This window comes from Falco naumanni, chromosome 6 (assembly GCF_017639655.2).
Source record: "Falco naumanni isolate bFalNau1 chromosome 6, bFalNau1.pat, whole genome shotgun sequence".
NCBI classification, from domain to species: domain Eukaryota; kingdom Metazoa; phylum Chordata; class Aves; order Falconiformes; family Falconidae; genus Falco; species Falco naumanni.
This window is the reverse complement of record NC_054059.1, coordinates 76,266,654-76,281,507: the sequence shown is the minus strand read 5'-3', so window position 1 is coordinate 76,281,507 and position 14,854 is coordinate 76,266,654. Positions and strand designations below refer to the sequence as shown.

Genomic DNA, 14,854 nt, shown 5'->3' with positions numbered 1-14,854 from the left:
TCTTTCTTTGCATTAGTTTCTGAAAATATGGTATGTTTATATGTGAGCTGTATTGTTCTATCTACCACCATATCGTAACTATCAGCACCACATACAAACTGTCAATACTTCAGATTTTCATTAATTCACATAAATGCATAAGCCTTCAGAAGCAGGTTCTTTCCCAGGTCACAGATACACTACCAAAATGCCAAACTTAAAATCAGATATGTTGTCCTATGTACATGTGTCCCTATACAATAATTATCAGAAATATGAAATAAGTGGTGGTTCAGTTTATCAGTAACTAAAGGTGGAGGAGTGGTGGACTTATTTATTTATTACTATTACTAAAACAAAATATGCCACTGGATGCAAAACTAAGACCAAATGCTGCATTTATGTTTATTGATTCTATATTCGCTTAATATATTTGGACACATGCTACCAATCAAAAGGTCACCCAGGAAGTAGATGATGACTTAGGTAAACATGGGTAAGTGTATCACTTAAATCTGTCATTTATATATTCCATGTGGATGTACAGCCTCTAATTTTAGTATCTGTTCCTCTGCCTTAACAGTATACCTACAGACATAACGCAGGCCTGTGCAGCTGCAAGAGCTAAACATCCTAATACAAGTAATTCAGATTCCTTTTTAAATACCTGCAACTGTAAACATTTCTCAAGCATTTAGAGTTGTGTGACTATTTCTAAAATACCCCTTAAACGGAAACAAACTTCAAATATTTTTTTTTTATTTTAGTGCTACTATTACTACTTAACTTCCTTCAGGTACAAAACCACTACAGCTTTCTACAATGAGATTGATTTTCTTTTCATCTCCTTATGCCTGTACTTATGATAGAAAAAAATTTCTTATGGTCTACAAAATACTCTAGGTTTACACATTTCAAAATCAGGATTACCAAAACTGCTAATCAGTATCAGTACCAGTACCACCATAATTTTAAGATATACCAAGAGAATTATTTTGACATAAGCATTTTAGTAGGATATATGGAAAAACAAACAAACAAACAAAATCCCAAAAAATAAAAATCAATGTGTATTTGGTTCATGGATGAGAAAACCACAGTTTTCTGCCCCCAGCTCTAAAAAACAGTATTTCTTGTGTCACATACCTTGCAAATTATGAAGGAAAAACAATGCATCTCATTAGTATATTAATACATGCAAGACTAGACATCTGTAATCTTCATTCTTTTTGCAGCATTATTATATTACAACTACTATTACTCTGAACCACAGAGAGAGCAAGTAAGAATTATAAATTGTTTTCCAGCTTCTTCCAGAATTCTTTGAACAGCTACTATGCCTTAGCTAACTGTACAGCCAAAAGATACAGCACATACAGTACTAGCAGTTATCATACAATACTAAAATAGATTTAGCAGAGTTAAGTTCTCATTTACTACATAATTAGCATTATTCAAATGCAGATATTCTTGACAACACATAATACCAAATGTGTTAAAATACTGTCCCCTCAGTCTGACTAATTCTGAAACAAAACACACTGCTTATGTGAAAAGTAGTAGGTAAAATTTTCAGAGGTATGTTCTACACTGCTATTAATATAGCAGAGCTCCATCAGGCTCAGCAACACAGGAGTCTGGTGATCTTATTCCGTATTACGGAACAGACCATTTATTGAAAAATGGAGTCTTAGATGAGAAGTGCAAAGAAACTATTAAGTTCATGTGAGCAAAGGAAGCCACTTCAAACCTGATATACAGTAACATGTAGCTATTGAGCATCCCCCCAGTTTAAATATTGTAGTGCACAGAGAGCAGAGGGACTCAGGTGGCTGGTCAGAAAGTTCAATTTTGTTTCTTGCATCAAAGCATAAGCGAACCATGCCAAACCACTGGCAAGGAAGGTCAATTATTCAGACTCTCTTAAATCTATGATTCTTTGAATAGATTGACAAACCTGTACAGAATCCAAAAGCAGTTATCTTTACTACAAATTTCTGAATGCATAACAAATTTAAAATAAAAAATTTAAAAAAATCAATTCTTCTTTCAGATTTTTTTTTCTCCTGGAAACAATATATAGCTGAAAATGAAAGTTAAAAGTTTTACTGATGTCATCAACATGATGCAGAGAGAAAACTACTAGACTGGAGGAAAAGTAGTACAAACTGCAATTGCATGTAGAGTACTATAAAGTATAAGGCAGCAATTATCTTCAAGCCTGCATTTGGAATACTGGAATATTCTGGATGGATAGCCCTGTCCTGTATCTTCAACAGCCATGGGTACTTCACAAGCAGCTGTTGTTAGTAATTCTGCTCTCTTTCTGCTCTGTCTCCCATGTCTGGCTGACCTCCCTATAGTCAGGTATCTTGTTTATGTTGTAGATGTCTGTCATGGGAACTGCATCACTACACCAGGCTCAGTCAGAAAGAAAAACATTGCCTCACACCAGTTACAGCCTAGTCAGAAAAGCTGGCGGCCAGCATGGACATTAGATGCTTGCACACCAGCTTTTACAAGCTTTGTTTGCTTCCTAGGCAAACATAGCTTGGTGTTGAACTTACAAAAACTAAAAAGATTTTGGGACTGTTCCATTAAAAAAAAAAAAAAAAACCACAACCAAAACCAAACACAAAACTCTAGTTTTATTTTCCTGTCTCAAAAAAGGGGTATTTTAAGAAAAAAATGGATCAGGCAAAGTAAGTTTTTGCCAGAAAAGAGAAGTTTCTAACCAGCTTCAGTAATGATCTTTTACACTCTTCCTGTGTAAAAAGAACAAAGAGCACACAGCATTGTATTTACTGCAGAAGGTGCTTGAAAAAATTGCAAATGAAGAGACTAGAATGAATGTAAGAAGAATAAGTGTAACTTATTTAATATAATTTATCACATATAATTTATAGTTTGTTTCTATAAAAATCTACTCTTACAAAACACAACATTTCAATTGTAACAATAATCAGGAAAAAAGCTAAATTAGACTAGTTTCTCAGAACATTCACTTACTTTTCTTGGTATAAAGGTATGTAATTCCTTATTTTGGTGCTTTGTAAAGAAGAGAAAAAGCGACTACTACAAAAATTAGCAGCCTAGGTTAGAAGATTACCTAAAACTTCTGTGTCTCCTTTAAGTTTGATATGATTTCACATTGATCATAGCCTCATAATATTATTCATATAGAAAGAAGGGAGGCAGAAGGGACTCATCTTGCCACCTCCCCACCCCTTAAAAATCTGTCCATTACATAGAAAAGAAGGAACATGAGTACAGCACTTCTTCCCATAATACTCATTGAAAGGTAATTTCAGTGCTAACATGAAAGTAGGAAAATATTAAGAGCTTCTCTTAAAGAAAACTTTTCAGCATTTTCCTTTCCTACTTTCTCCTACAGCAGCTGTAAAATTGTGAAATCCTGAATTATATCAAAGTGTAGCCTCACATCAACAAACATTTAATACCTCTTACCTTTAATTTTTGGTACACACCTCTGATACACATTTGACATTAGACTGCCCCAGGAATGTTGAATGAGCCACAAAACATACTGTAGCCCTGTACTATTATTCTATTTCTTCTCTAAAAAAGAGATCTTCCACAACTACTTCTCCCTCTTGCTACTATATCTGTCACCTTTTAATATGAGAAATCCGTATTGCTAATTTTGCAATCATCGTTTTACTTTTCAGTTAGTTTTCTTTGGTTTGTAAAAGACTGAAAGTTTTTCATCTGGACCACAAGCAACTACGCATACTTCTAAAACTCTTACTGAAGTCTCACACAATTATACACAATTTATTTCCCACTTTTTATAACTATCAGTATGATACTCCAAACAAAAGCAGTTACAGTACGTATTTATAATGTCTGACAGTGACCAGATTACTAGGTAATAATATTAACTGAAGAATTACATATGTGGTAGATTTCGCTCTAGATTACGGTATTCTTGGTGAACCCCTGGAGTGAAAATAGAACAAATGAATTTGATCACGTTTTTCAAGTTTGTATTGAAATAGTCCCCAAATGTTTTCATGTTGCAGAAAGTAAACAATTTATCTATAAATCCCCACAAGCAGGTTTTATTCCAAACTAAACATGCCTGCACACAGGGACGGGAATGTGTTCATCCCCCAATACATTAATTATTTCTTCACTGTGCTGCAGGGAGCGTATCTTCATTAAATGACAGATTGTGTTCAGCCAACATGAAGTATTTCTAAACCTGAGCCATACACTAGAACTATAAAGCAATCCAGTTAGAATAGATCAAGGAGTTTTGCAGAGTTAAGAGCTATAGGAGTATGACTGTACTTCTTAATTCTTGCTACAGGAAACATCAAGATGTCATGATTTTTGGCAGCTGCGGGCTCAGGATTTTCTACAAGTAGCTTAATTAGCCCTTACAAAGGACACTCTTTCAGCATATTATGCTAGTGTCTATTTCTGGTCATATTAGCTCTTTTCCAGAGGAAGACCAAGCTAAGAATTTCCAAATCACCAAAATTATGATTTTATTTTTAACTTATTCAATATATTAAGGAATCCTTCTGTAGAATAACAGCTGTATAATAAGCATTGGCTCAAAGTGATCGTACCATACGCTTCAATATTAATGAGAGGCAACCTGCCAAGTTACACATTTCAAAAAAGACTGAACTTCACTTGTACACCGAGCCATATAAACGATTCTCTTATGGGTTTGTTAAGATGCTTCAGATATCCCCAGGAAATTCAGTTTGTGAGATGTCAAACATCAAGACAGACAGTAGCACAGCTGCCATGTTATTTAAGAGGTCAGGTAATACTACAAACATACTAAAAAGATATTTGTCACTAGTTAGAAATTAGGCATACCTTTGGCTAGAAGGATTCCCAAAGGATGCCAACTTGAGTCACTTTTTTTCCGGTATCAGTACAATGGAGATACCTGCAATTCAAATGAGAGAGGTTTGGGGGTTATTTTCAGTTGAACATGTGCACTTACGATACTAAGGAGTAAGTAAAAACAATAATCATAAATGAACACTTATGTAAAATATACATGAAAACAAAGTATCCAGAACACATCAGTGGCTTTAAAATTCATCATAGTGTAACACATACCATATGTTATGTGTTGCAACAGAGAATTTAAAGCTTTTATCTGTGTGCTTTCCCAGCAATAAATGGAAAAAAAAACTTTGCTAGGGGAAGAGGTCATGAACCAGTAGCTGCCGAACCATTAGACTGTTTCATTATGGCTCTGCTTCAAAGGTCATGATAAAGGGTCCACAGCTATTCCTAAAACCATAACATAAAAAGCAAGTAGCCTAATAATATTTTCAATTACAAAGATGAGAAAAGTTCATGAAATTACACAAAATGTTTTGAGGGAAGACAGTAGTCAGTTCATCAAAAAAGTTTAGAAGCATTCTATGAGAATCTGTGGGATGACTTCCAGCCAATAAAGTATCCAACACTGCAAACTTTCCATTTGACATTTTTACTATTACTTCTAAATTAAGTAAAATAAAAGTATATGTAAAGTACAAATATTTTAGAGAGGTCTGTCTGATCAACATACAGAGATAGAGAACATAAAACCATCACGTACCAATAAGGTGATCTGGCTACCTATTTTACATCTGCGCTAACAGTTTCAAAGGGAGTTCATTTTAGCATGACCTCAGATAGTAACATCTAGCTTGAAAATACACAATGTTACATTCATATTGAAAGAAAGGAAAAAAAGAAAAACACACACAGCAGGAACAGATGTTATTTCCTGTACTAAATCACCACCATAGGGATAAAAATAATTCGAGTAAGTACTTTACAGAATAGTGCATACAATGGAAAAAGAACACAAAGCCTCAAAATCCTAACTCAACTGCAAATGTATGTATTATAGACACCAGCAACAAACAAAAAGCCCGTACCGATGGAATGCAGGACAGTATACTATTAACCTCATTTTAGGCCTAGACAAAACTAAGTATGCTCACACTAGCAAAAAACTCCTGGTGTAGTTATAACCTAGAGCTTGAGAGCTTGAGCAAAAACTTTCACCAGTGCAGCTTTATGGAAAAAACTAAACCAAAACTAAACTATACCAGTAGTACTGTTGACCAGTATCATTAGATAACTAATCTGATTGCCAACAGAAGACACAATTTGTAAAAAAAAATTAAAAAATAAAAAAAAAAATTAAGAAGAAAAATCTCATTCCTAACCCCAAGATAACATCTGATGAAGACAGATTTCAAACATAAACCTCACTCAAGCAAAAGCTGAAACTAAAGCCAGAGATAAACTTTTTTAACATTTTATTCACAAATCCTGGAAGAACGAACTTGAGAACACAGTAACACGACCTAAAACCCATAAGAAGTAAGAGTATCCAAATTCTAAACAATCTTTGCATACGGTAAAACAAACAGCTGAAGAATGAAAGATAGTCCAATAGGACAGATTTCTTTTCTCATCTATGTTATTGTTGGGAGCAAAAATTCTATCTTTGTACAATCACAGAATTGCTTAGGTTGGAAAAGCCCTTTAGGCTCATCAGGTCCTGCCGCTACCCCAGCCCTGCCAAGCCCACCACTAACCCACGGCCCTCAGCACCGCGTCCACGCGGGCTCTAAACACCTCCAGGGATGGCGACGGCACCACCTCCCTGGGCAGCCTGTCCCAACGCTTCACCACCCTTCCCGGGAAGAAATTTTCCCGATACCCAACCTAAACCTCCCCTGGCGCAACGTGAGGCCGTTTCCTCTCGTCCTGTCGCTCGTTATCCGGGAGAAGAGACCGACCCCCGCTGCCTACGGCCCCTGTCAGGTGGCTGCGGAGAGCGATCAGGTCCCCCCTGAGCCCCCTCCTCTCCAGGCCAACCCCCCCAGGTCCCTCAGCCGCCCCTCACAAGGCTGGTGCCCCAGCCCCTGCCCCAGCCCCCTGCCCGGCTCTGGACACGCTCCAGCCCCTCCACGTCCCCCTGCAGTGAGGGGCCCAAAGCTGAACACAGGGGTCCAGGGGCAGCAACTGGCACGTATTTCAGTCCAATCTGACAAACGGACAACGATTTAAAACAAGGATTATCACAATTTGTAAGAGATACACGTAGTTCTATATAGGTACAAGTCCATACTGCAGTTTCACAGTGTCACTGTGAGACACATTTGTTCCAAAGTAAAACTGAAATTTAATCATAAACTAAATCAAATATATATACACACAAACAAAAAACCCTATAACCATCTCCAGACGGATAAGAATAACCAAAATACATGTTTATTTTCCAATAGGAGCCTCTGGATTCATAAATTATATTATCTGCATGAGAGGAAATATCAGCCAGAGGGAGAACCAGAAAAGTAAATACATGACAAGAAAGCAACTGCAAAAATGGAAAATAGATTTTTTAGAATGGCTATGGAATTTGGTCAGTCTTCAAGAAGAAACTGGTTTCAATTTTCTATAAATAATTTTATGAAAATTCCATTATTAATGTCTTACTAAAAAAATGGTATCTTCACACATTGCAAATCACTAGAAGAGCAAGCTTCAAAATATCTGTCTCAAAGACAATTTCCAGATTGCCTATTTATGGCAGTTGAAAGTGGAATCAATTGATCCACAAAGTAAAGTAGGATTTAGAGAATTATGTAGTTCTTTTGTAAGGCAGCCAAATGGGAAAACACAAGGCTTTGTCCACATATATATCTTTTTTAATCCAAAGTTCTCATACAGAACACTGCATCAAGAAAAGATTATTTAAGAATTGAGAAGACAAATAATTTAAATACATTTTTCAAATAACTCATGATTTCACTACCATTCTAAGAATTTTTTCCCCCACATCTTGCCCCTACATTCACAAAGATCTATAAATGGGGAAAAAAAGAAATACTCAACACTTAAAGTATATTCCTTCAAACTCACATAAAGCAACAAATTCTAAACCAGAAAACAGGAGTAACTATGCTTATTTTCTCGAACGTACTTTAAAACGTATTTGTAGCATTAGATATCACAAAACTCCTGAGCGCAAGGTAATTATCATACATCTGTTTTCCTGGATATCTGAGTCCCACCGGCATCGTTTTTTCTCTCCAGGAATTAATACATGCATTTCATTTTCTGGTTTGTTAGTCTTTTCTTTTTTGAAATGTCCTTTGGATTTGAAAACTAGAGCCTTGCTTCTACAGCGAATGTCACCGAGGAAGCCTACTTCACCAATGACAAGGCACAGGAGAGTTCACATAAAAAGATACCTGCAACACAGGTAGAAGTAATTCCTAAGTAGATTAGGAAGGCCCATCGTTATTAATATTCCTGTTTGGCAAAAGGTCAGTCATTCATAAAACCGTTGCCTGCCATGCACTGCACCTTATTTTCAACCACAAAACCATGAATTTTCTGCACAGATCTTTGGCATTACTTATGTCCAATCTTTTAGTATTTTCTATTCCTATTTTGTTATCATAGCAAAAGTGAGAGAGAATAATATCGGTACCAGACATCTGATTTTCTCCCGGCACATTTTCTTTCTATACTCAAAAAGTTTCAGCTAAGCAATAGAAACTGATTCCAGAAAGAATGGGCAAATGGGCAGCACCCTAGCCAGGACAGCCTACTTACAAGGAGGCTTCCTCATGCTCTGAAACACTGTACAGATGGTCACTGCAGAGAGAAACTCCACAGCAAGTTCAGTATGACCAGAATACCAGCTTGCTGCGGTCAATCTACACAATAGGTCCAATGTACCCTGGACATGCTCGACTCGTAGTAAAGGAGCTGTATTTCTGCTAGGGTATCCGAGGGAATATAGGAGAACTTTCATGGGAAGGAAGAAGCCATAGTGAATCTCTGAAAGATAAGCCTTGCAAATGTACTAGAAAAGTGTGATTCAAACTCCTACACATACAAAATGAAGCTGGGTATATTGCATTTGCAACATACAAACAAAAACATTTCTTATATGTGAAATATAAACCTAATGGTTTCCTCATTAAAGAATATACAGGACAAAAATGTAATTACATCCGAGATCCCATTCATTTTGAAAAAATATTGTGTTCAAAATGGTATGTCGTTCAGCAAAATAAATTAAGACATAGCGCCACAAAGACTAGCTAATGCTTTGTGAGCCATTTGGTCTAGATTGTAGGATGCTATTGGCATTTGTTTCTTCAAGACTCCAAACTTTTAAGAAGAAACCTCATGCTTTCCTCTACACCTAGATAAAGTCTCATTCATGACTGCAGTAGCTCTTTTAGTAACTCTCTACTTAGAATGAAGAAATAATTAAAAAATGGAGAAAGCAAACAACCAGACATTTCTGGCTTAGAAGAACACAAAAACAAACACATGCAGCAAAGGAAGGATTCTATTTCTTCCATAAGGACAAACACAGGGCACATGCCACATTGACCAAGACAGACCCGAAGACAGACCCCTCTCAGTTGCCATTTCCATACACACGTACACATGCTCCAGTCTTATTTGCAAATTAGACTGAAATGCCCAGACAGTAGAATTTCTGTGTGAACAACTGACAAAAGAGACAAAATAGGTACAGCTAACAGACAAGTAATACTGTATGCATATTTTCCCCTACCCTGCTCAGTTTTATCTACAAAGCCATTGTCTGTCCTATCAGCTTATACACACATCTGAGATGTCAGGAAAGCCAGATTATTCTATAATGCTTAAGAAGAATTTAAATACCTAATCCACAGTTCTTACTGATGATAAAGGTTCTTGTTGGTGCTACAGAAAATAAATGAAAATCAAATAGCTATTCACAGAAAATAATTTTATAACACAGGCAAGTATCCCAATTCATAACAGAATTATAGTTAACATATTTCACAGGTGAAGCAGAACTTTGAAAATATATACACTCTACATGTACATTTGAAGCCATTACTTTCAAGAAAAACCAAATTATGACATTTCCTTATCAAAGACACTGTATTTCAAAGACAGCCAGCTGGAATACAGATATGCAAAAGTAACTTGAAGCAGCAATGAAAAGTACAAGTATCAAAAGTGCTTGTTTTTACAAAAAAGCCCCATGCCGTAAGCTCTTAGTTTTTATTTTCAAGTTTAGCCTATATCTGATCAAGTTCTCCCGATGATCACAGGTTACACTTCGGATTTGGGACTAAACTAAAGCGCACGCCATGTCCTAACTGCCGCTTTGATTTCAGCAGCTGATGAGGGCACCTAGCACTTCGCAGGGTAAAGACTGATTACATGTATTTTGCTGCGTATTTCCCCTCCAAACACTAAACTCAATTTAGCTCCATACAACTTCCAATATTCCCAACACAATAGGCTGATCTCTGTAAAGGCACTTTTCCTTCCTTTCATGCAGAAAAATATCCTGTAAACAGCCTATTTCCCACTCCAAGTGACTACTTGTGTTTACAGGAAGGAAAGGCAACAGAAATCTTGCCATAAAACAGTGAGAGCTAAAAAGTTCTGTTTCACTTCCTACTGCCCAGGTGTTTCATACGTGAAATCTATTGTAATTCTTGATTTCAGAGAAATGCTGCTTCTTTTTGAAACACTGACTGAGAAATGGAAAACAATAAGGTTAAGGAAGTAGCAGCGTGCTTTCCTGTGAGACAAAACAAAGATACACAATAAACAAGCTATATACAAGACTGACAAACCTATTTTTCCCCCCTTAGCTCTGTAAAAGGAGACACAGAAAAATAACAGGCACCAACATTCAGAAAGTGAAATGTATCAAAAGCATGGACTGCAGAAAACAACAGATATCCCTGATCAGGTGTTCACTTCGTTTGCATTGCATTCCAGTTCTCCCCAAACCCCACCCTCTGTCTTTCCTTCTTCCATGTAGTTCCTGCTGTTACACACTCCCAAGTGTTTTTTCGAAGGCCCTAGATGTAATCTATACAAGGCAGTATCTTTGCTTTAAAGCTTGTAAAATCCTTTAGACACCACAATTCTTTAATTCATTGACTTGTGAACAGAGTTTTCCTTCTAAATCGATAAATTCTTTCTTAATTTTATGCTGCCCAGATAAGCATGTACAAATCCAGCCAGCTCTGACTAATAAAAAAAATAATACAAAATTAAAAAATCCTCCCTTATTTAACAAGGTTTTTTTAATACAAATGCTGGTTGCAGTGTGACGACGTCTATTAAAAATTCAAAATGGAATTCCCCATTTACAGGTCTTTCTTGGACTCTGTATTCTGAGCTGCGTAGCAAAGCCACAAGCACAATGAAAAAATAACTTGGGTTGGTTCAGGATGCCTGGCACTTCAGTTTGTACACTTGTTTGTGAGTTTCAAAAATACCAACATCCGTCATAGTAAGAATTATCTCTCTAAGATTTGTAACCCTCTGTTGCCCAGCGATGTGTGGAAAATTCAAATTCTAAAAGAAGTCAAGCAGATGAGACCACTAACCATGTAGCAGGCAACACATACCACTCAGCTTTAAAAGGAAATTGAAAGTTTTATCACTGTCACCTACTATCACAGCACATCTACCACAAGTACTGTCACAATATAAAATCATATAAAATATAAAAATACTACCACAAAGTTAAATTTGCCTCTCTGTGGAAGGGATACCTTTTTGATCCAGGCTGGCTGAACCTCACCAGCTCAGTCTGAAGGTATTTCACCATCACAATAAACATTGTTCCTAGTCCTCCTTACCGGTCCCCGTGCATGCCAGCAAAGGAGGGATGCCTCCCCAGTAGATGCGTTTCCAAACTCTGAGCATCTGGCTGAGAGTAGCATAGGCAACAGCATCAGTTCCTGGAGAGCACCCTGCCCATACACCCATCTCGCATCTTAAAGCAACAGCACGCCAGCTGGGCGGACTGAGCAGGCCCAAGTTAATTTGAAGGTCACCAGATAGATCACCACTGGTTCAGTCAAAAAACTTCCAATGAAACATGCAAGTAAGCTGGCATTTGTTGAAAGCAGCTTTCCATACCAAGCCAAACTGCCCTGTTATGTGATCAGTTACCTGGGAAAACAAATTACATCACTGCAGTCTGAATACTTAAAAAAAGATTTGCTAATTAAGGGCAATTAATTACACAGCAGTACTAATTTGAAAAGCAATATCCATTCAGCTTTTGTCTGCTTAACTCTCAGATCGACTGCCGAGAAGAACTGTTTACAGAACACGCTAAGCAACCTGCCGATTGGATGATCCTTTCTCTGAGATGAATAATGCAGAGCACTTGCTAAGAAACACATAAGGTGGGCAGTGCAATATACACTATAGGTTTACTCTTTAAGTAGCAGTGTAAATAGGTGTATCATTAAGCCATCATAACTTTCTTACATGCACTCAAATGTAACTATACTTTTATCCTGAACATGATAGAAAACAACTAACCCTGCTCTGACCTGAAAGAGTTCCATCACATTTTTAATATCATCTCAAGTAAATAATATTCTCCACTTTGAAAACAGAAAGTGTAAGCTAGAGAGAGCTCTAACTTTTGAACCTCCTTCTCAATTGTGCATTACACCAAGATGATTTTGTCAGAAATCAACAGAACACCCCCCATCTCCCATATTTCACTACATGTCTTTTAACCTACAATAAATTGGCAATTAATATGGAAAGTAATTATTTTAATACAAGGTAATAAACAAAGAAATCTTTATAATTTGTAATTTCAATATGCCACTTCACACACTGCCATTCATGTACATAATGCGAACACAATCTTCATTCCCACCTTTTTTTTATTTTTCCTCTATGAAACAATGTTCAGCTCCAGGTATTTTTTGCTCCCTTTGCAACACCTCATTCTGACCACACAGTGAAAACATGTAATAATCAAGACCACAAAGAAAGCATGAAACAGTACCAATTCTGGCACTACAAAATAGCATGCTTGGACCACAAATTATAGAAAACACAACAGACAATACAAAAAAGATAGTATAGTTACTTTCAGGTCTATTCTGTCGTTGCTGCTTTTCTGTCCTATATGCCTGGAGTAGCTCAGCATTTAGTCCTCACCTTTTATATATATATATATATATATATATATATACACACACACACACACTTAGTATTACATAGTAATGCCAAACTCATCATAGAAATGAAGACATACACAGCTTAAATGTGAGTGGCTTGGTATGACCACAGCAAAGGTAAATAAAATACCCCACAATGAAAGCCAGAAGCTCTTCCCTGTATTTTCAGAGTACAGCAATAAGATGTTTGCACTGCTTTTGATACTGCCTAAACACAAAAAAAGGAAACCTCCTGAAAGTGTAGAAGATGACAATAATAAAGATGAGTTACCAGCTCAGAACTGAAGTTACTAAACAAGACAGAAACTATTGATGGTATCCACAGAAAAGCAGATTTGGAAAAAAAACAAAAACAAAAACAAACCCAGCAAACCAAAGAACAACCACCTGTTAGAAGATGAGGTAGGACCTGACAATTTCCAGATAAAGAGAAGAGGCACGTGGCACTGACTTAGGGCAACCGCTTAAAAGCGGCAGACACAAAAGTTATTCACAGGTCATAAACCAGGTGTCAAATAAAGAACTAAATTACAGTATTATGAACACTATTCACAGAAATAATAAGATTAATTATCTCTATATTGTTCCCATACGCCTGCTTAATATTTTATTTGTCATTAACTTTTGTCTGGGGTGCAAAAATACTTTTGGGGTTTTTTTCTGGAAAGCAAGATTTGAAGTACTATGGAAAAACCTAAAACGTTTATCAGCTCTGTTTTCTGAAAAGCAGGATGGTTTTCAAATGCTAGAGTGGAGGGGATTTTTTATAATATTCTTATTTTCGCTCCAAAGCAAGAGTAGAGTTTTGTGAAATCATTGCCTTACTGTATGTAGGACAGTTTTTGACAGTGTTTGCTTTTTCAAAGACACATCTGAGCCAGTCACTTTAGAATACGGTCATAAAAGAAAGAGCATAGAGGATGATCAAAATTCTAACCAGTTTAAGTTTTTGAGTCGCCGAGAGAGACTTCTGGAAGTCATGCAGTCCAATCTTCTGCTCAGAGCGGGACTGTCACCAACACTAGAAAAGGTCAGGCAAGGCTTTATCTTGCTGAGTCTTCCAGACCTCCAAAGACAGAAAATTCAACAGCTTCTCCAGGCAGCCTCTTCCCAGGCTGGCCTCTCAGCAGTGTTCTTCCCCATGCATAACTGGACGTACTGCATCAGTTTGTGGCCGGTCTGGTACCACTGAAGGAAAATTCAGCTCCTTCATTTTTGTAACTAGCCTTCAAGCATCTATGGGATACTCTTAGGTCACCCCATAGCTGCTTCTCTGTCACAGTAAACAAGCCTAACCCTGTCAGCCTCTCCCGCCAGATCATTTGCTCCAAGCAGCGGCGCTCCCCAGGTCCTCAACATCCCTCTCGAACTGCAGGGAACAAAACTGGGTATTGAACATAAATCAAGATCTTTAACATACCATCCAGCTCTCCTACTGAAACATTCCGTAATTTAAAGAAACTGTTTTTTGCCAAAGTTAGAAATTAATTTGATCATTTCTTCATTCAACACAATCATAACCTCATAGTGCTTCTCATACACACTGAACTTAGGCATTTGATTGAAAATTCTGTTCAAAATTCTGTACAGTCCTCTTTCAACCTCAACTCTGAAACAACACTGAAAAGACTGACAATGCCCAGAATTGCATTTGAATGTCTCCCATTTCCCTTCGAATATCAGAGACAAAAATAGCATAATTGGTCATCAAATTAATTCCAAGAATATGAGTCTCATAATTCACTACCACTGCTTTTTATAGTCAACACTCATTTACATAGTGTAATAGTAGAGTGCAATAAGCCAAATTAAACACTCACACAATGCATGTATATATATATATA

General features: G+C 36.9%; 1 protein-coding gene across 7 annotated transcripts in view; it reads right to left on the bottom strand.

The window, feature by feature from the left end:
- Positions 1 to 14,854, bottom strand: part of SIPA1L2 (signal induced proliferation associated 1 like 2) — a 151,112-nt gene that overhangs the window by 115,697 nt on the left and 20,561 nt on the right. For all 7 annotated transcript variants that reach the window (XM_040598689.1, XM_040598692.1, XM_040598697.1 and 4 more), the window contains exon 2: positions 4,837 to 4,909. The gene's annotated coding sequence lies outside the window, so the exon portion shown is untranslated. The remainder of the gene's footprint in view (positions 1 to 4,836; positions 4,910 to 14,854) is intronic.